The sequence below is a fragment of the Delphinus delphis genome, chromosome 2 (assembly GCF_949987515.2).
Source record: "Delphinus delphis chromosome 2, mDelDel1.2, whole genome shotgun sequence".
Classification (NCBI taxonomy): domain Eukaryota; kingdom Metazoa; phylum Chordata; class Mammalia; order Artiodactyla; family Delphinidae; genus Delphinus; species Delphinus delphis.
Genome location: NC_082684.1, coordinates 117,508,827 through 117,531,879, shown reverse-complemented (window position 1 = coordinate 117,531,879; position 23,053 = coordinate 117,508,827).

The window sequence follows — 23,053 nt, the reverse complement described above, 5'->3', positions numbered from 1 at the left end:
ACACCATCTCAGCATTTATTCTTTGTAGATTTTTTGATGATGGCCATTCTGACTGGTGTGAGGTTGATAGCTCATTGTAGTTTTGATTTGCATTTCTCTAATGATTAGTGATGTTGAGCATTCTTTCATGTGTTTGTTGGCAATCTGTATATCTTCTTAGGAGAAATATCTATTTAGGTCTTTGGCCCATTTTTGGATTGGGTTTTGGTTTTTTGATATTGAGCTGCATGAACTGCTTGTATATTTTGGAGATTAATCCTTAGTCAGTTGCTTCATTTGCAAATATTTTATCCCATTCTGAGGGTTGTCTTTTTGCCTAGTTTATGGTTTTCTTTGCTGTGCAAAAGCTGTTAAGTTTCATTAGGTCCCATTTGTTATGTTTGTTTTTATTTTCAGTACTCTAGGAGGTGGGTCAAAAAAGATATTGCTGTGGTTTATGTCAATGAGTGTTTTTCCTATGTTTTCCTCTAAGAGTTTTATAGTGTGTGGCCTTACGTTGAGGTCTTTAATCCATTTTGAGTTTATTTTTGTGTATGGTGTTAGGGAGTGTCCTAATTTCATTCTTTTACATGTAGCTGTCCTGTTTTCCCAGCACCACTTATTGAAGAGACTGTCTTTTCTTCACTGTATATTCTTGCCTCCTTTGTCATAGATTAGGTAACCATAGGTGAGTGGGTTTATCTCTGGGCTTTCTATCCTGTTCCATTGATCTAGATTTCTGTTTTTGTGCCAGTACCATACTGTCTTGATTACTGTAGCTTTGTAGTATAGTTTGAAGTTGGGGATCCTGATTCCTCCAGCTCTGTTTTTTTTTCTCAAGGTTGCTTTGGCTATTTGGGGTCTTTTGTGTTTCTATACAAATTGTGAATTTTTTTGTTCTAGTTCTGTGAAAAATGCCATTGGTAGTTTGATAGGGATTGTATTGAATCTGTATATGGCTTTAGGTAGTAGAGTCATTTTCACAGTGTTGATTCTTCCAGTCCGAGAACATGGTATATTTCTCCATTTGTTTATGTCATCTTTGGTTTTTTTCATCAGTGTTTTATAGTTTTCTGAGTACAAGTCTTTTTCCTCCTTAGGTAGGTTTATTCCTAGGTATTTTATTCTTTTTGATGCCTTGGTAAATGGTATTGTTTCCTTAATTTCACTTTCTGATTTTTCATTGTTAGTGCATAGGAATGCAAAGGATTTCTCTCATTAATTTTGTATCCTGCAACCTTACCAAATTCACTGATTAGTTCTAATAGTTTTCTAGTGGCATCTATAGGATTTTCTACATATAGTATCATGTTATCTACAAACAATGACAGTTTTACTTCTTCTTTTCCAGTTTGTATTCTTTTTATTTATTTTTCTTCTCTGATTGCCATGGCTAGGACTTCCAAAACTATGTTGAATAAGAGTGGCGAGAGTGGACATCCTTGTCTTGTTCCTGATCTTAGTGGAGATGCCTTCAGTTTTTCACCATTAAGTATGATGTTTCCTGTGGGTTTGTCATACATGGCCTTTATTATGTTGAGGTAGTTTCCCTCTATGCCCATTTCCTGGAGAGTTTTTAGCATAAATGGGTGTTGGATTTTGTCAAAAGCTTTTACTGCATCTATTGAGATGATCATATGGTTTTTATTCCTTAATTTGTTAACATGGTGCATCATTTATTTATTTGCATATATTGAAGAATCCTTGCATTCCTGGGATGAATCTCACTTGATCATGGTGTATGATCCTTTTAATGTGTTGTTAGATTCTGTATGCTAGTATTTTGTTCAGGATTTTTGCATCGATGTTCATCAGTGATGTTGGTCTGTGATATTTTTGTCTGGTTTTGGTATCAGGGTGATGGTCACTTCGTAGAATGAATTTGGGTGTGTTCCTCCCTCTGCAATTTTTTGGAAGAGTTTGAGAAGCATAGGTGTTAGCTCTTCTCTAAATGTTTGATAGAATTCACCTGTGACGCCATCTTGTCCTGGACTTTTGTTTGTTGGAAGATTTTTAATTACAGTTTCAACTTTATTACTTGTGATTGGTCTGTATATATTTTCTAATTCTTCTTGGTTCAGTCTTTGAAAATTGTACCTTTTGAAGAATTTGTCCATGTCTTCCTGGTTATCCATTTTATTGGCATCTGGTTGTTTGTAGTAATCACTTGTAATCCTTTGTATTTCTGCCCTGTCAGTTGTGATTTCTCCTGTTTTATTTCTAATTTTATTGATTTGCACCCTCTCCCTTTTTTTTCTTGATGAGTCTGACTAATGGTTTATCAATTTTGTTTATCTTCTCAAAGAACCAACTTTTAGTTTTATTGATCTTTGCTGTTGTTTTCTTCATTTCTATTTCATTCCTTTCTGCTCTGATCTTTATGATTTCTTTCCTTCTACTGACTTTGGGTTTTCTTTGTTCTTCCTTATCTAGTTGCTTTAGGTGTAAGTTTAGATTTTTTATTTGAGTTTTTCTTGTTTCTTGAGGTGAGATTGAATTGCTATAAACTTCCTTCTTAGAACTGCTTTTGCTGTGTCCCATAGGTTTTGGGTCATCATGTTTTCATTGTCACTTGTTTCTATGTATTTTTAAATTTCTTCTTTGATTTCTTCAGTGATCTCTTGGTTATTTAGTAGTGCACTGTTTAGGTTCCACATATTTGTGTTTTTTACAGTTTTCTTCCTGTAAATGATTTCCAATCTCATAGCATTGTGGTCAGAAAAGATGCTTGATACGATTTCAATTTTCTTAAATTTTCTGAGGCTTTATTTGTGACCCAAATGTGTCCCTGGAGAATGTTCCATTTGCACTTGAGAAGAAAGTATATTTTGCCACTTTTGGGTGGAATGTTCTATAAGTATCAACCAGATCTATCCGGTCTATTGTGTCATTTAAAGCTTGTGTTTCCTTATCTGTTTTCTGTTTGGATGATCTGTCCATTGATGTAAGTGGGGTGTTAAAGTCCTCTACTATTATTGTGTTAATGTCAATTTCTCCTTTCATCATTGTTATCATTTGCCTTGTGTATTGATGTGCTCCTATGTTGGGTGCATAAACATTTATAATTGTTATGTCTTCCTCTTGGATTGATCCTTTGATCATTATGTAGTACCCTTCCTTATCTCTTGTAGCAGTCTTTATTTTAAAATCTATTTTATCTGATATGAGTATTGCTACTCCATCTTTCCTTTGATTTCTATTTGCATGGAATATCTTTTTCCATCCTTACACTTTCAGTCTGTATGTGTCCCTAGGTCTGAAGTGGGTCTCTTGTAGACAACATATATATGTATATATATGGGTCTTGTTTTTGTATCCATTCATCCAGACTGTGTCTTTTGGTTGGAGCATTTATTCCATTCACATTTAAGGTAATTATCGACATGTATGTTCCTATTACCATTTTCTTAATTGTTTTGTGTTTGTTTTGTAGGTCTTTTCCTTCTCTTGTGTTTCCAACTAAAAGAAGTTCCTTTAGCATTTGTTTTAAAGCTGGTTTGGTGGTGCTGAATTCTCTTGGCTTTTGCTTGTCAGTAAAGAGTTTGATTTCGCCATTGAATCTTAATGCAATCCTTGCTGGATAGAGTAATCTTGGTTGTATGTTTTTCTCTTTCATCACTTTAAGCATATCCTGCTACTCCCTTCTGGCCTGCAGAGCTTCTGCTGAATAATCAGCTGATAACCTTATGGAAATTCTCTTGTATATTATTTTTTGCTTTTCCCTTGCTGCTTTTAATATTTTTTTCTTTGAATTTAGGTTTTGTTAGTTCAATTAATATGTGTCTTGGTGTGTTTATCCTAGGGTTTATCCTGTATGGGATCCTGTGTTTCCTGGACATGGGTGGTTATTTCCTTTCCCATGTTAGGCAAGTTTCTGACTATAATCCATTCGAATATTTTCTCAGACCCTTTCTTTATCCCTTCTGCTGGGCTCCCTATAATTCAAATGTTGGTGTGCTTAGTGTTGTCTCACTGGTCTCTGAGTTTGTTTTCAATTCTTTTCATTCCATTTTCTTTATTCTGCTCCTTGGTAGTTATTTTCACCATTCTGTCTTCCCACTCACTTATTCATTCTTCTGCCTCAGTTATTCTGTTATTGATTCCTTCTAGTGTATTTTTCATTCCTGTTATTGATTGTGTTGTTCATTTCTGTTCTTTAGTTCTTCTAGATCTCTGTAAACATTTCTTGTATTTTCTTGGTCCATGCCGCCATTCTATTTCTGACATTCTGGATTACTCTGAATTCTTTTTCAGGTAGGTTGCATATTTCCTCTTCATTTATTTGGTCTTGTAGGTTTTTACCTTTCTCCTTCATCTGTAATGTATTTTTTTATCATCTTATTATTATTATTATTTTTGATGAATGGGATTGTCTTCCTGTCTTACTGGTTGTTTGGCCTGAGGCTTCCAGCACTGGAGTTTGTAGGCTGTTAGGTAGAGACAGGTCTTGGTGCCGAGATGAGGACCTCCGGGAGACTTCACTCCAGTGAATATTCCCTGGGGTCTGTGATTCTCTGACAGTCTGGTGGTTCAGACTCAGAACTCCCACCACAAGAGCTCAGGCCCAACCCCCAGTTCATTAACCAAGATCCCACATGCTGCATGGGAGCTTTTATTTATTTATTGATCTTTATTTAGTCTTAATTAATTTATTTATTTAGTCTTTTATTTATTTATTTTTTAATTAATTAATTATTTTGGCTGTTCTGGGTCTTCGTTGCTGTGCATGGTTTTTCTCTAGTTGTGGCGAGCAGGGGCTACTTTTCGTTGCGTTGCAGTGTGTGGGCTTTTCATTGTGGTGGTTTCTCTTGTTGTGGGGCATGGGCTCTAATTGTGTGGGCTTCAGTAGTTGCAGCAAGTGGGCTCAGTAGTTGTGGCACACAGGCCCTAGAGCATGTGGGCTTCAGTAGTTGCGGTGCGTGGACTTAGTAGTTGAGGTGCATGGACTCTAGAGCACAGACTCAGTAGTTGTGGTTCATGGGCTTAACTGCTCCATGGCATGTGGGATCTTCCTGGACCAGGGATTGAACCCATGTTCCTGCATTGGCAGGCAGATTCTTAACCATTGCACCACCAGGGAAGTCCCTCATCTTTTATTTGTACTGTGATACTGAATACAATCACATCCAATTAATCGATTGTTTATGTACACCACATGTTGTTGAGAAATCTAGAAATCATCAAAACAGCCATGAAGCAGGTAGACAATGGAAATTGGAGAATCTAAGACTTGACAATTATTGGATATATTGTGATTGGACAGTTTGTCAAAATAAGCATTTATTCAGTTGTTATTTCACATCATTCAAAAAGTTTTCTGGTAAAGTTGTGACATTTTTCTACATGCCTTATAGTTGGCTTATTTGTTTATTTATTCTTATAGTAAAATGTTGTTCTTTTTGTAATACAGCTCGCAAGTAGATTACGCTGGTTTATAAAGATGCTGTTGATTTTCTGTACATTTCTTGAGCCCAGAAACTGTGTGTTTCTACTGTTATTTTTTTTCTCTTTTTTTCATTCTACTGGTTTGTTTGTGGATTCTGTTTGATTTATTATGTAGATCATATGAAAACTTTTTTGGGGAAGGGCTGGATGGCAAATATTTTTGTCTTTGAGGGTTATTGCCATTAATTAACTCTGTCATTGCAGGATAAAAGCAGCCATGGACAATATAAAGAAATGGGAGTGGCTGGATTTGGATCACAATAGGCTTGATCTGGCCTATGGGTCTTATTTTACAGACACGTAATACAGATAGACTTTTAGGGCATTTTTGTTCTTAAAGCCATACCGTAGGCCTTATGTTTCTTTTTCTTATCATATTTCATGGGCTCAGATTTCTATATTATAGTACTATTCAGTGATGCCAATGGTGGTAATTCTTGCCTTTTCCCTGAATTTACTGGGATTCACTATGACGTTTGTTGTTAAGATGATTTCATCTTTGAATTAAGAAAATTTCTTTCTATTCCTACCTTGCCAAAAGCTTTTTTTTTTAAATATAAGGTTTTTACTTTCAATCCTGAACATATAAAATTTAATATTTCTATGTGAGGAAAAAAATAAAATAAAAATTTAAAAAACAGCAAAAATATGGATTACTAGCAGCATTGGCTCCTATAATAACCATCTATAAAATAACACCTGAAAGACTCAATGTCTATTCTAAGGACTGCTGGATTGTTAATGAGTAATTCATGACAATTTGCTACTTAAATGGAATGAATGTACGTTATTACATTAAGTGTGTTAAACCATAAAGAGAATAGATAAGCAAGAGTTAAAAGTAGTAGGAAGAAATAATGTAATAAGTCAATCAAATTACCATGAGCTTAAAATAAGTACCTTTTATACCTTTTGTTCCATCAGACAAAAGTCACTGTTTACCTATTTAAAGTGACTTAGACCAATTTGCATTTTTCTCCTTTTAATACATTAACAAAATTTTTTAACATCATTTTTGGAGTATAATTGCTTTACAATGGTGTGTTAGTTTCCGCATTATAACAAAGTGAATCAGCTATACGTATACATATATCCCCATATCTCCTCCCTCTTGCATCTCCTTCCCACGTTCCTTATCCCATCTCTCTAGATGGACACAAAGCTCCCTGTGCAATGCGGCTGCTTCCCACTAGCTACCTATTTTACCTTTGGTAATATACATAAGTTCATGCCACTCTCTCACTTTGTCCCAGCTTACCATTCCCCTTCCCCATGTCCTCAAGTCCATACTCTACGTCTGCGTCTTTATTCCTGTCCTGCACCTAGGTTCTTCAAAACCTTTTTTTTTTTAGATTCCATATATATGTGTTAGCATACAGTATTTGTTTTTCTCTTTCTGACTTACTTCACTCTGTATGACAGACTCTAGGTCCATCCACCTCACTACAAATAACTCAATTTCATTTCTTTTTTTGGCTGAGTAATATTCCATTGTATATATGTGCCACATCTTCTTTATCCATTCATCTATCAATGGACACTTAGGTTGCTTCCATGTCCTGGCTATTGTAAATAGGGCTGCAATGAACATTGTGGTATGACTTTTTTTTTTTTTTTTTTTTGCGGTATACGGGCCTCTCACTGTTATGGCCTCTCCCGTTGTGGAGCACAGGCTCTGGACACGCAGGCTCAGTGGTCATGGCTCATGGGCTCAGCCGCTCTGTGGAATGTGAGACCTTCCCGGACCGGGGCACGAACCCGTGTCCCCTGCATTGACAGATGGACTCTCAACCACTGCGCCACCAGGGAAGCCCTGGTGTGTAGCTTTGACTTGCATTTCTCTGGTGATTAGTGATGTTGAGCATTCTTTCATGAGTTTGTTGGCAATCTGTATCTTATTTGGAGAAATGTCTATTTAGGTCATCTGCCCATTTTTGGATTGGGTCGTTTGTTTTTTGATATTGAGCTGCATGAGCTGCTTGTAAATATTGAGATTAATCCTTTGACAGTTGCTTCATTTGCAAATATTTTCTCGCATGCTGAGGTTGTCTTTTTGTCTTGTTTATGGTTTCCTTTGCTGTGACAAAGCTTTTAAGTTTCCTTAGGTCCCATTTGTTTATTTTTGGTTTTATTTCCATTACTCTAGGAAGTGGGTCAAAAAGGATCTTGCTGTGATTTATGTCATAGAGTGTTCTGCCTATGTTTTCCTCTAAGAGTTTTATAGTATCTGGCCTTACATTTAGGTCTTTAACCCATTTTGAGTTTATTTTTGTGTATGGTGTTAGGGAATGTCCTAAGTTCATTCTTTTACATGTAGCTGTCAGGTTTTCCCAGCACCACTTATTGAAGAGGCTGTCTTTTCTCCATTGTATATTCTTGCCTCCTTTATCAAAAATAAGGTGACCATATGTGCATGGGTTTATCTCTGGGCTTTCTATCCTGTTCCATTGATCTATATTTCTGTTTTTGTGCCAGTACCATACTGTCTTGATTACTGTAGCTTTGTAGTATAGTCTGAAGTCAGGGAGTCTGATTCTTCCAGCTCCGTTTCCCTTTCTCAAGATTGCTTTGGCTATTCGGGGTCTTTAGTGTTTCCATACAGATTGTGAAATTTTTTGTTCTAGTTCTGAGAAAAATGGCATTGGTAGTTTGATAGGGATCGCATTGAATCTGTATATGGCTTTGGGTAGTGTAGTCATTTTCACAATGTTGATTCTTCCAATCCAAGAACATGGTATATCTCTCCATCTGTTTGTATCATCTTTAATTTCTCTCATCAGTGTCTTATAGTTTTCTGCATACAGGTCTTTTGTCTCCTTAGGTAGGTTTATTCCTAGGTATTTTATTCTTTTGGCTGCAATGGTAAATGGGAGTGTTTCCTTAATTTCTATTTCAGATATTTCATCATTAGTGTATAGGAATGCAAGAGATTTCTGTGCATTAATTTTGTATCGTTCTACTTTACCAAATTCATTGATTAGCTCTAGTAGTTTTCTGGTAGCATCTTTAGGATTCTCTATGCATAGTATCATGTCGTCTGCAAACAGTGACAATTTACTTCTTCTTTCCTGACTTGGATTCCTTTTATTTCTTTTTTCTTCTCTGATTGCTGTCCTGAAAACTTCCAAAACTATGTTGAATAATAGTGGTGAGAGTGGGCAACCTTGTCTTCTTCCTGATCTTAATGGAAATGTTTTCAGTTTTTCACCATTGAGAATGATGTTGGCTGTGGGTTTGCCATATATGGTCTTTATTATGTTGAGATAAGTTCCCTCTATGCCTACTTTCTGGAGGGTTTTTATCATAAATAGGTGTTGAATTTTGTCAAAAGCTTATCCTTCATCTATTGAGATGATCATATGGTTTTTCTCTTTCAGTTTTTTAATATGGTTTATCACATTGATTGATTTGCATATATTGAAGAATCCTTGCATTCCTGGGGTAAACCCCACTTGATCATGGTGTATGATCCTTTTAATGTGCTGTTGGATTCCGTTTGCTAGTATTTTGTTGAGGATTTTTGCATCTATGTTCATCAGTGATATTGGCCATAGTTTTATTTATTTTTTTAGGACTGTGTTACGTCTTCGCTTTTGCATGCAGTCCCTCTCTAGTTGCGGAGATTGGGCTACTCTTTGTTGCACCTCGTGGACTTCTCATTGTGGTGGCTTCTCCTGTTGTGGAGCACAGCCTCTAGGTGCGCAGGCTTCAATAGTTGTGGCTCACGGGATCCAGGGTCCAGGCTCATTAGTTGTGGCACACAGGCCCAGTTGCCACAGCATATGGGATCTTCCTGGACCAGTGCTCGAGCCCATGTCCCCTGCATTGTCAGGCAGATTCCTAACCACTGTTCTACCAGGGAAGTCCCTGTAGTTTCCTTTCTTTGTGACATCTTTGTCTGGTTTTGGTATCAGGGTGATGGTTGTCTCGAAGAATGAATTTGAGAGTGTTCCTCCCTCTGCTATATTTTGGATGAGTTTGAGAAGTTAGATGTTAGCTCTTCTCTAAATGTTATATTTGATAAAATTTGCCTGTGAGTCATATGGTCCTTGGTTTTTGTTTGTTGGAAGATTTTTAATCACAGTCTCAATTTTAGTGCTTAGATTGGTCTGTTTATATTTTCTTTTTCTTCCTGGTTCAGTCTCAGAAGATTGTGCTTTTCTAAGATTTTGTCCATTTCTTCCAGGTTGTCCATTTTATTGGCATACAGTTGCATACAGTTGCTTGTAGTAGTCTCTCCTTCATATTTTTACAGTGTCAGTAGTTACTTCTCCGTTTTCATTTCTAATTCTATTGATTTGAGTCTTCTCCTGTTTTTTCTTGATGAGTCAGGCCAATGGTTTATCGATTTTATCTTCTCAAAGAACCAGCTTTTAGTTTTATTGATCTTTGCTATTGTTTCCTTCATTTCTTTTTTATTTATTTCTGATCTGATCTTTATGATTTCTTTCCTCCTGCTAACTTTGGGTTTTTTTTTTTTTGTTGTTGTTCTTCTTCTTTCTCTAATTACTTTAGGTCTAAGGTTAGGTTGTTTATTTGAGATGTTGCTTGATTCTTGAGGTAGGATTGTATTGCTATAAACTTCCATCTTAGAATTGCTTTTGCTGCACCCTACAGGTTTTGTGTCATCGTGTTTTCATTGTCATTTGTCTGTTATGAGAATTGCTACTCCAGCTTTCTTTTGATTTCCATTTTCATGGAATATCTTTTTCCATCCCCTCACTTTGAGTCTGTATCTGTCACTAGGTCTGAACTGGGTCTCTTGTAGACAGCATATGTATGGGTCTTGTATATGTATCCATTCAACCAGTCTGTGTCTTCTGGTTGGAGCATTTAATCCATTTACATTTAAGGTAATTATCGATATGTATGTTCCTATTACCAATTTCATAATTGTTTTGGGTTTGTTTTGTAGGTCTTTTCCTTCCCTTGTGTTTCCTGCCTAGAGAAGTTCCTTTAACATTTGTTGTAAAGCTGGTTTTGTGGTGCTGAATTCTCACAGCTTTTACTTGTCTGTAAATGTTTTAATTTCTCCGTCGAATCTGAACAAGATCCTTGCTGGTTAGAGTAATCTTGATTGTAGGTTTTTCCCTTTCATCACTTTAAATATGTCCTACCACTCCCTTCTGGCTTGCAGAGTTTCTGCTGAAAGATTGGCTTTTAACCTTATGGGGATTCCCTTGTATGTTATTTGTTGCTTTTAATATTTTTTCTTTGTTTTTAGTTTTTGATAGTTTGATTAGTATATGTCTTGGCATGTTTCTCCTTGGATTTATCCTGTATGGGACTCTCTGTACTTCCTGGACTTGATTAACTATTTCCTTTCCCATATTAGGGAAATTTTCAACTATAATCTCTTCAAATATTTTCTCAGTCCCTTTCTTTTTCTCTTCTTCTCTGGAATTCCTATAATTCGAATGTTGGTGCGTTTAATGTTGTCCCAGAGGTCTCTGAGACTGTCCTCAATTCTTTCCATTCTTTTTTCTTTATTCTGCTTTGCAGTAATTATTTCCACTATTTTATCTTCCAGGTCACTTATCCATTCTTCTGCCTCAGTTATTCTGCTATTGATCCATTCTAAAGAATTTTAATTTCATTTATTGTGTTGTTCATCATTGTTTGTTTGCCCTTTAGTTTGTCTAGGTCCTTGTTAAACCTTTCTTGTATTTTCTTCATTCTATGTCTAAGATTTTGGATCATCTTTACTGTCATTATTCTGAATTATTTTTCAGGTAGACTGCCTATTTTGTGTTCATTTGTTTGGTCTGGTGGCTTTTTACCTTGCTCCTTCATCTGCTGTGTGTTTCTCTGTCTTCTCATTTTGCTTATCTTACTGTGTTTGGGGTCTCCTTTTCGCAAGCTACAGGTTAATAGTTTCCGTTGTTTTTGGTGTCTGCTCCCAGTGGCTAAGGTTGGTTCAGTGGGTTGTGAAGGCTTCCTAGTGGAGGGGACTAGTGTCTGTGTTCTGGTGCATGAGGCTGGATCTTGTCTTTCTGGTGGGCAGGTCCGCATCTGGTGGTGTGCTTTGGAGTGTCTGTGACCTTATTATGATTTTAGGCAGCCTCTCTGCTAATGGGTGGGGTTCTGTTCCTGTCCTGCTAGTTGTTTGGCATAGGGTGTCCAGCACTGTAGCTTGCTGGTCGTTGAGTGGAGCTGGGCCTTGGTGCTCAGATGGACATCTCTGAGAGATTTTTGCCCTTTGATATTACGTGGAGCTGAGAGGTCTCTGGTGCACCAATGTCCTGAACTCAGCTCTCCCCGCTCAGAGGCACAGGCCTGACTCCCAGCCAGAGAACTGAGACCCTGTCATCCACATGGATCAGAGTAAAAGGGAGAAAAAAAGAAAGAAAGAAAAAATAAAAGAAATTAAAGTTATTAAATTAAAAGATAAAAAATAGTTATTAAAAATTTTTAAAAGTGTATATAATATATATATTATATATATAATTAAAAAAAAGAAAGAAAGAAGAGAGCAACCAAACCAGAAAACAAATCCACCAATGATAACCAGCGCTAAAATCTATGCTAACAAACAAACAAAACAAACAAACAAACAAATGGACAGAGAGAACCTTAGGACAAACGGTAAAAGCAAAGCTATACAGACAAAATCACACACAGAAGCATACACATACACACTCACAAAACGAGAAAAAGGAAAAAAAAAATTATATATTGTTGCTTCCAAAGTCCACCACCTCAATTTGGGATGATTCGTTGTCTATTCAAGTATTCCACAGATGCAGGGTACATCAAGTTGACTGTGGACATTTAATCCGCTGCTCCTGAGGCTGCTGGGAGAGATTTACCTTTCTCTTCTTTGTCTGCACAGCTCCTGGGGTTCAGTTTTGGATTTGTCCCCGTCTCATGTGTAGGTTGCCTGAAGGTGTCTGTTCTTCACTCAGACTAGACGGGGTTAAAGTAGCAGCTGATTAGGGGGCTCTGGCTCACTCAGGCTGGGGGGAAAGAGGGGTATGGGATGTGGGGCGAGCCTGCGGCAGCAGAGGCTGACATGACATTGCACCAGCCTGAGATGTGCTGTGTGTTCTCCCAGGGAAGTTGTCCCTGGATCACAGGACCCTGGCAGTGGCGGCCTGCACAGGCTCCCAGGAGGAGAGGTGTGGATAGTGACCTGTGCTTGCACACAGCCTTCTTGGTGGTTTTAGCAGCAGCCTTAGCATTTCATGCCCATCTCTGGTGTCTGTGCTGATAGCTGTGGCTCATGCCCGTCTCTGGAGCTTATTTAGGCGGTGCTCTGAATCCCCTCTCCTCACACACCCCAAAACAATGGTCTCTTGCCTCTTAGGCAGGTCCAGTCTTTTTCCCTGACTCCCTCCTGGCTAGCTGTGGTGCACTAGCCTCCTTCAGGCTGTGTTCACGCAGCCAACCCCAGTCCTCTCCCTGGGATCTGAACTCCAAAGTCCGAACCACAGCTCCCAGCCCCCACCTGCCCTGGTGGGTGAGCAGACAAGCCTCTCAGGCTGGTGAGTGCTGGTTGGCACTGATCCTCTGTGTGGGAATCTCTCCACTTTGTCCTCTGCACCCCTGTTGCTGTGCTCTCCTCCGTGGCTCCAAAGCTTCCCCCTCACTACCCCCGTCTCTGCCAGTGAAGGGGCTTCCTAGTGTGTGGAAACTTTTCCTCCTTCACAGCTCCCTCCCAGTGGTGCATGCCCCATCCCTATTCTTTTGTCTCTGTTTTTTCTTTTTTCTTTTGCCCTACTCAGGTACGTGGGGAGTTTCTTGCCTTTTGGGAAGTCTGGGGTCTTCTGCCAGCTTTCAGTAGATGTTCTATAGGAGTTGTTCCACATGTAGATGTATTTCTGATGTAATTGTGGGGAGGAAGGTGATCTCCATGTCTTACTCTTCTGCCATCTTGAAGATCTCTCCCCAATACATTTGCCTAAAGCTTTTATATTAGATAAATGTTTGTATTTGAAAATTTTCTACATCTGTTGAGATAATCATATCATTTTGTTCTTTCCTCTTAGTGTTAATTTATTTTATAATTTTGAAATATCTTTGCCTTACTAATGTAAATTCAACTCATTCATGATATGTTATTTTTATATGCTATTGATTTGACACTATTTTTTTTTATTCTGGCATTAATGCTTATAAATGATTTGGGCTTTTAATTGTCTGTGGCATGGCCCTTGACTGTTCTCAACCTAGGGTTATAACAACATCAAAAAAATGAGTTGGAGAAGTTTCCCTATTTCATTTTTTCTGGAAAGTTTGTTAAAAAAAAAGAGAGAGAGAGAGATTTAGGCTTTGTGAGTTAAAATTTTCCCATGAAATTGGTTGGGGAGAGAGAGTTTTCAGACTGCTGATTCAAATTATGTGATGTTTGTGGGCTTATTCAAAATTTATTTGTTTTTGGGCTTCCCTGGTGGCGCAGTGGTTGAGATTCCGCCTGCTGATGCAGCGGACACGGGTTTGTGTCCCAGTCTGGGAAGATCCCACATGCCGTGGAGCGGCTGGGCCCATGAGCCATGGCCACTGAGCCTGCGCGTCCGGAGCCTGTGCTCCGCAACGGGAGAGGCCACAACAGTGAGAGGCCCATGTATTGCAAAAAAAAAAAAAAAAAAAAAAAAAAAGAAAAATTATTTGTTTTTGAGGTATTTTGATTAAAATATTTTTTGGAAAAATTTACATTTAATGTATATATTCAAATTTATTGACACAAAAATGTTTCTAGTATTAACTTATAACATCTATATTTATGTATAAGTTATCTATAACATTTCTTTTCCATTCCTAATTTTGATAATTCATGGCTTCTCTGTTTTTTCTTTAACAGTCTGGCTAGGGATTTATAAATAGTACTTATGTTTTCAAGGAACTAGATTTTGGTTTTGTTGTTCATCTCTCTCTCTATATATATATGTATATATATATAAGGTATGAATTTTTACTCTTATGCTTATTCCCTTTCCACTACTTTATTTGGATTTGTTTTCTTGACCCTTTTTCTGTGCACTTTAGTTGAATATTTGGTTCACATTTTTTAAATTTTTTGGATGATTTTTTAATTTTGCATTTCATATATTATCCAGTTGCACATTCTCACAGGATCAGCAATTACAACAGCCTCCTCGTCTCCCAAGTCTGAAAACGGCAACACAGCCACAGCTGCGGCCAAAGGCAATGCACTGATGTGCACACGAAACAAAAAATTGCACAATTTTTCCTTCATTTTTCTTAAACTAACAGCTGACGCTAAGGCTCACTGCTGGAGAAAGGAAACCCTTTTCTTCTTCATGCCTTAAACTAACATGTTAAACTTATCTGACAGGGCGGACAAGGTCTGTTCAATAATTAATTGCACACACACATGAAAAATCCTTCATGTTGCATAAATATTTTGTTACACAGGGTACAAAAATACTTTCACTTTTTGGTTGGTTTTGAAGTTTGGAAGTTGAAGTTTGGAAAGCATGAGGAACCATGGCAGGGGCGGGGAGTGCCGTGGAGAGGTTTATTTATTTTTAATTTTAGAAAAAGTTTATTAAGCCTTCAAAATTTCCTCAAAGTACACATTTAGCTGTAACTTACATATTTTGATACTTGCTATCACCTAGTTATAAATATTTTATGTCTTATAATTTAGGAGTGTGTTTTTTTAGTCTCCAGTGTGTGGTGATATTTTGGGAACTTTATTGTAAATTAAAAATTACATTGCAGATGATTTAATAATATTTTCATTATATCAAATTTGTGTTGAGACTTTCTATGTAGCCCTGTGTAAGATAAAAACATCTGTCCTACATTCCTTGGCGTGCTGGGGTGGTGCAGCATAAAGGATCAGTGAATTCACATATGGGTAGGTTCAGAGATGCTCCCGGGTGGATGTCGGCTTACCAAGGAAGCAAGCCTGTATTGTTCTTCAGTAATCTTAAGCTTTCTCATTTGTCAACCTATCAAACTTTATGATGCAGATTTTTGTAGTATAACGTCTTGCATTTTTACATTCTCCACCTTGGCATCAGGTATGTATTTTACTTAAGGACAATTTACAAATCAAAACAGAAACTTGCAATAAACTCCCTTTACAGTTGTGATTATAAGAAGCCTCAAATTCCCTTAGGCTTGATTGATAAAACATGCCATTTATCCTATGATGATGTTCAGCAAACTTTATGACAGAGGGAAACAGCTGGTGAAGTGGGTTCATTGAAAGGTGACGGTAACATAGCCATAAAAAACAAGAGGATAATGGTTTTAAAAGGGATAGTAGTTGTAACAACACCATTAACCTTTTGGTTCAAATTATTGACTGTGTGGTCTTTTTCAGAGGTCTAATCAAAGGTTTTCAGTAACTGCAATGCGGGAAAAAGAAGAAGCAATATAAAAATTGCCGTAATTATTTCCCTTCACATTATTTTTTTCCCTAACCCATTAAGAGATCAAGACCATTACTGGATTTGGACTTTTTTTGAGTTTATATAATTTGCTTTATAGTGGAGAGAATGTTAAAGAACTATACATATATCCATACAGTAGAACAGGATTCAAACACCTGGTTGTAAGAATACACAGCAATGCTGAGAGGGTATGGCATTTTTTAGGAAGCCTAAACATAGCACAGTGTTTTCTATTTTAGGTTTATAAATCCATTTGGAAGTTTGTATGCCACTTGGGCAATAGTTCAATTTAGTGGAAATTGGAATCAGTCTCCTTTTTGACTTTGTGATTTTAGAACTGATGGAGGTTGCATGCATGCAGGAAAGGTGAAGTTAATTGCAGAGCGAATGGAATGAATGAAACCCAGATAATGTAAACATTAATGGGGCTAATTTAGATGATAAACTATGATAACAGAATTTTTGTTGACGGAAAGGAGAATTATCGAGACTGGGGGCTCTTAAGCTGACATCCAGGATCAGGTTGATGTCCTCAGACTTTTGCGAACCTCTTGAAATATTCTGCACAATTATGTGGGAAGGTACCTTTTTGGAGGAGGCTTATAGTGTTCAGCAACTTCTCAAAGTTATGGGGGGTATGGGTCTGTGACCCCCATAAAGGTTAAGAACAAATAATCTAGATTTTTCTTTCCATATTTACCTTGTTACCTGATAACTGCTCCATTTTCTGCTTACATTTCTATAGCTAGAGTTTTGAGACGTGATGTTTCTCAATACCCTCCTCTCCCCCAAAAAGCTATTAAAATCTTCTTTGACCACCTTCTCAGAGACTTGAATGTATATGGAATTTACTTTTCAAACCAACCTTTGGGGTATATGGTCCACCAAGTAAGAGAGCACTTGTAAGTTCAAGAAGATGCAAGAAGATGAGATACTGAAGTCTGGCTCATCTTGGAATATCTGTGGCAAGGCTCCTATACACACATGAATTTCTCTACTTTATGTATGAAATATGAACCAAATATAGTTGCCCTATTGTTAAGGCCTTTGCTCATTTTTTTAATTAAATGCAAATGTTGCATTTAAATTCGTATTTGTTTTATATATGACTCCTATACAACTCTTACGTATCTCTATTTATATAAAAATTCCACTTTTGTGAACTGAGCTTAGGTCAGATGATTGTCAACTGCAGAATGTTATTGTTTCAACTTTAATATGTTTTGGGCTTTGTTGAGAACCTGGGGAAAGGTACAGAGTCTTTCCTCAGAGACATGCTCATTCCCACATTTGGGACATGTAGTCCAAGGATGTCCATAAATCCTTCAAAAAGTGTGGGTCCCAGAAGAAGTACTCTCAGTTGAGGCCCTGCTCATTTCTCATCTGGTTGCACAACCTCTGACTTTGGAAACTGCAGCCCCAATTCCACAGTGGTCTTTCTCAAAGGCCAATGTGGTTATTTTGCACACCTGCTGTAAAACCTTCCAGGGGCTCCCAGTGCTTACAGGCTAAAATCCATAAAGCCCAGCCTCATCCAGGTGCTGCATACTTGCTGGGATCGTCTTCTTGTCTACCCCCACCCCGCCCCCCCGCCCCATCTCACTCTGTATGCTCAAGTCATGTGCACACCCTGACTCTTTTGCCCTTATTATGCATATACCCTGCCCAGCTTTTACTGAACCAGCCATGCTGTTCTGGAGCCTGGTCCTGGCATTTGCTGCTCTCTGCTTGGCTAGCTACCACTTGAGTATGCTTTGTGATCACACATCCACCCTCTGAGACCCATCCATCTCTTCCTGTGTGAAGCCACACTGACACCTTCCCTGCCCACTCACACCTAGTATGGTGACTCTTGGCTCCTTTGTACCACTATGGGTCCTTGTAGTGGCCTCTATGAGCACAATGGAGTTTGTTTATTTGTTTGTAATCTTACTGTAGTTGGAAACTATTTTTTTATTTCTATCTGTAAACTATTTCCTAGTACCTAGTAGGCTTCCTTTCAGTCAGGTTTTTTTTTTTCTTTTTTTCTTTTTTGCAGTACGCGGGCCTCTCACTGCTGTGGCCTCTCCCATTGCGGAGCACAGGCTCCGGACGCGCAGGCTCAGCGGCCATGGCTCACGGACCTAGCCGCTCCGCGGCATGTGGGATCCTCCCACACCGGGGCACGAACCCATGTGCCCTGAATCGGCAGGCGGACTCTCAACCACTGCGCCACCAGGGAAGACCTCAGTCAGGTTTTTTGTTGAATTTTAGGTTTGTTGAATGAATGTTTCGTTTGGGCTTGGGTACCATGGGAAATTTATTAGCAGGAAAGTCTCAAAAACTTGAAGAGAGAATTATCAGTAGATAATATACAATCACTCTGTCGTCTTCCTATTTTGCTTTTGTTTTAGCACGTGGCACCAAAATATTTTAAAGAGCCAAGAAATTCTATCAAGAGAAAGTTTCTTTTCATTTTTTTGGAATAGTACTATTATGCAGGGGAGTGTAAAGAATATCTTGTTGAGGCTGAGAAACAAAATTCAGATTCTGTATCTGCCATTTATTATTAGGTGACTTCAGTGGAAGCCCATTATTCAACTTAAAACTTAACCTCGTCACCTCTAAATTAGGAATCATAAAAATACTTTTTATCTTGCAAGAAAGCTGTTAGGATGGAAATGGTACATGTATATTGTTTTGGGTAGTGTGCCATAGAAATGTTTGTATCATTAGTTATTATCATGCTGCTGGACTTGTAGAACCATTACCTTAATTTGAAAGTGAATGCCAAATGAGAGTGTTAGAACAAGGATATAAGAGAAGGCGTCTTCACCCCCACTCCCTCTTCCTGTGGGTACCCATTACAGGTGTCACCAATGGATAGCAGAGCTCTTTGTCACTGAGGCCACACTTTGTTTCAGACTCTCTCAAGCAGTCGTTAATCAGGGTTAACGATTAATCAAGCAGCCATCAATCAGGTTAAAGTATTAATCAGGGCTGCCTCAAGATAAAACCTATGCACTATTTTTAATGCTAGAGCCTGTAACCGGTGAAAGAAACATTGAGTAAGGAAGAATCTTGTTAATGATTAAAAGTCCGCAGGCACATGCACATTTCACCATCCACAGCAACTGTGCTGTTCCATTGTTTTCTTGCATAATGGTAGGATTTTGCCTGTGCACATGGTTCCTCAGAATAAAAACGAAATGTTCTGGTCTGTTCTTTGCAGCTGGATGTGGCTGTGGACGATAAGTTTTGGTCGGTGGGATGGGAGCTGCAGTGTGGTGTGGCAGTTTCTGGGAACCATTTTTGGAGGCAGTTGGTGCCAGCTTTTTCTTCCTCTTTCTCTTGATCTCTTCCTGCATCCTGCTGCCTGGACCGTGAGGAAGGATGACAAAACAACAAGCTGGAGGAGCTTATGTCCTTGAGGACATTACTTAGCAGGGCCTCTGTACCAGCCCCAGACTAAACTTCTATTTTGTTTAACACTCTGTTAAATAGTCATTACAATCTGCTGCAAGTCCACTGTCCACTATAGTGGTTTGTTTATTTAACCTCCTCAAAAGCGTTCTTAGCACTTTAAAAGGTTGTTAAGGCAAAACACATTCACTGCAGGGATAGAAAAGCATACAAAAGTCTTTCTGTGGAGAAAGATTTTTGTACACTTTTCCACTTTGGAGAAACATGTAATATTGATGTCCATGAGGACAGTTGCCATAAATGGCAGCAGGTATGAGATGATTTGGTAGACAGAGCTATGGATTGGGAAATGGGGATGATGAATTTTGGTTTTGGCCTTAGATCAGTTGTCTGAAATTGTTCTAAACTACCTAGAGCCTCAATTTTCTGTTGAAAATGATGTGTACCTCTGAGGGGAAGTGGTAAGAAGTTTGTGCTGATGCGGGGAGGAGGAGGGAAGTGAGGGTGTGAGGAGGGAGCAAGTCCTTTCCAAATCCGAGATAACCCGCCCCCAGATTGGGGACTGACCTGTTGGCTGGCAGAGGCCCAGTCGGGGGATCTGCTAACAAGAGATAGGAGGTAAGTGATACTTGTTATTGTGACATCCCCATACTGTAACACACCTCATAAATTTCCACACTGAATAGCTTTCTACATTTTGGTATGCACTGCTCAATTTACGTGTCTATCCCAAAGCCCCACTTTTACTCTTGTGTTTCTATATATTCTGTTTATGTTTGAAAGCTCTATTTATACTGACTACAGTATATATATATATATATATATATATATATATATATATATATAATAAAGTCATCCAACAACAAGAACAGCTTTGTCAGAATACCGTTTAGAGAGTTACATTCTCCTAATGCACAGTAGTTAAATAATCTCCAAGATTCTTATTCTTCAGTAACACATTAAATCATCTTAAATACTATGTCATAATGACAACTTGATGCAACCAGATGTGATATTTACGTATTTAAAAGGAATACTTCTCTAAAGACATAGCTTCCTGATTTTATGTTCTTGAGCCCATTTGCACAGCTGTTCTATCACACCGCGCCACTCTCCGTGGGTGTGTATCACTTATGTGCTGTCTCACATATGGCATTACTGAAGTACAGACAAATGTTCCCCAGGACATTGGGATATGCAATTTTGTGAGATATACACTGGCTGTGATTTTGTTCTCACGGCATGATTTTCTCATTCTGGAAATGCACAAATATGTGTATCAACCTGAGGGCATTGACATCAGACCTCGCAAGGGCCCCCAGGTCTTGGAGTCATGTTTAAGTCAGCTGAGCCCGAAAGGACAATATTCATTGTACCCAGGGCTAGAGAGAAGGCAGGTGGCTTGTGTAATATACAGCTGAAATGTACTAATCCACCTTTGGGTTAAGTATTACCTCCCGATAGTGTTTTTAACAGCATCAAAATAGTAACCTAATACCTCCAGTTTCTACCCTGTATTGCAATTTATTATTTATCAAAGGTGTAAGCTTTATGATATTTGAAGTTTCGATGTCACATGGGATTGGAAGTGAACTTTTGAACTTCTGATCTGATCAGTTGGTATATAAGTTGGCACAATTTAAAGTTGTGTATGTGATGAACCATCAAAGAGAGAGAACCCATTTGACAACCATGTGATACACTGTGTGCAGGGGACAATAATGCCACCATCAAGCAGGAATCCTAGAAATTAGGTCAGAACAAGCAGTGGAAGTGGGCCCTAATGAACCTGGAGTCATGTCTGTGGTGAAATTATATGCTGGATAATGTCCTCAGAAAAGCTGCCATGTTTCAGTCCGGAGAGAAGCCCACAACTGATAAAACAAATCAATTGATAAGAAGTGTCTTTATTGCACTCACTAAAAAAAAACACAACCCCAAATAAACATACACGGCTCATAAAACAAATTGCTCACCGAAAATGAGTTACACTCCAAGTTTTTTTGAAAAGTAAATTACACCACAGAATCTTCAGTGATGTTTCCATCCACTCTCTTAAAGAGTAAGATTATAAACAGCACTGAAAGTAAATGTTTTCACGTTTCTTTTTAGTTTCATTTTTTTCCCCATCTACAGGATTACCAAGAGCAAAATATAAAAGAAAAAAAGTAAGTGGTAGAAATTGCCTGTTTTGTGAAATATAGGAAAAAATATACCATCTGTGATTTAGCACAGTTCTCAATATCCCATCTGTGGTCTAAACGCCATTTTTCACAAAGGCTGAATCCATTGTTGTTCAGTATGATTTTTTAAAAAATTTTTCTAAGAAGACTACTTCTGTAAGACACTATTATTCTTGACATGGAGTTTCTTTTGAATGAAATAATAAATATGGCCTTTACAACTGTTTTGAGGATTTCTTCTTGTTGTTGTATGCAAGGGCTTAAAATTCTGAAAATCACCTCATCCTTCTTCTATCACCCTATCCCCAGCACACTTCACTATATAAAATGTATTTTGAACCCTGTGTGATGGGATTTTGTTTCTTTATTCATTGATTAAGCAAATATTTATTACTGAGAATCTTGTTGGAGGGGTTTCCATGTATAAAGGAATCCCAAAGTGTTAAATGGCATTATTAGGCTGCTTCAGTCAGTGTAGTTTGAGTCAGTATTAATTAGAAAACACACTGGTGCATTTCACAGTGACCACTGGTCTTTTCTTAGGACGATGCTGCCATCTACTCACTGCCCTTTGATGAACTCATCTGGTGATATGAAGCCACACATGGGCAGCTTTACCAGTCACCATCATATAATGCAGAAGTGTCACCATTACTGACACTTTAGACTGGCTAATTCTTTGTTGTGAGAGGCTGTCCTGTACACTGTAGGAGGCTGAGCAGGACCACTGGCCTCTACCCACTAGATGCCAGTAGTACCCCACTCCCCTAATTGTGACAACCACAAATGTCTCCAGAAATTGCCGAATGTCCTCCAGGGGAAAATTCACTTTTGAGTGAGAACCACTCATAGGCAAGGAACCACCAAATGTTCATATTAACAACAGTCGAACACTATTACGTTTTCTTTTCTTTTTCTTTCTCTTGGCAGGGTAATAGCCAATGACTTGCACCTAGCTTTTGTAGTAGATGAGTTTGTGATGAGAATTGCTACTGAACATAGAAAGAAAAGTGGGAGATGGTTTAGGAGAAGCTAGGGCTGTGAGACCCGCTTTGTAATGTAGGAAAAGCAACTGGCCCTGTTGTCATTAAACACAGTTCCATTCTCCAACCACCTAGGGTTATTCGGAAGCTAACCATGCTGTCTCAGGGCATCATTACTTTCTTCATGCTGGATCCTTGGTGCGGAGGTCCAGCCTTCCTTGCTTGGAAAAATCTTCTTCAAAACGAAGAGGCTGGACAGCTCCAGTGTCTTTTCCATGTTTTCTGTGAGTTTCCTGGGTCCCACCAGTAACACAAAATTTCTCTTTCTGCTTCCATGCTGTGGACTTATTTCAAATGAGTACTTTTTGTATTCTGCTCGATATTTTAGTTAATTGGTTAGATATCTGCCTCCCTTAGATATTATATACTCTTTGCCGCTAGGCTACTCTTATTGTGGCCTGTCATCTAGTCTAGGGATTGCATTTGACTGTGAGTAACAGAAATCTGGCTTCAACTTAAATAGGGAACTTTTCCCCCTTACATTATAAGTAGACAGCTAAAGTCATTGGCTTAGCAGCTCAACAACAACTAAGTTAAATCCCCAAAGTTCTCTTAGCCTTTCCTTCTTGGTTGCAAGATGGCAGCTATGCAGCCAGTCTTCACCTGTGCATTCCAGAGGTGGGGGTAAGATTCTGAA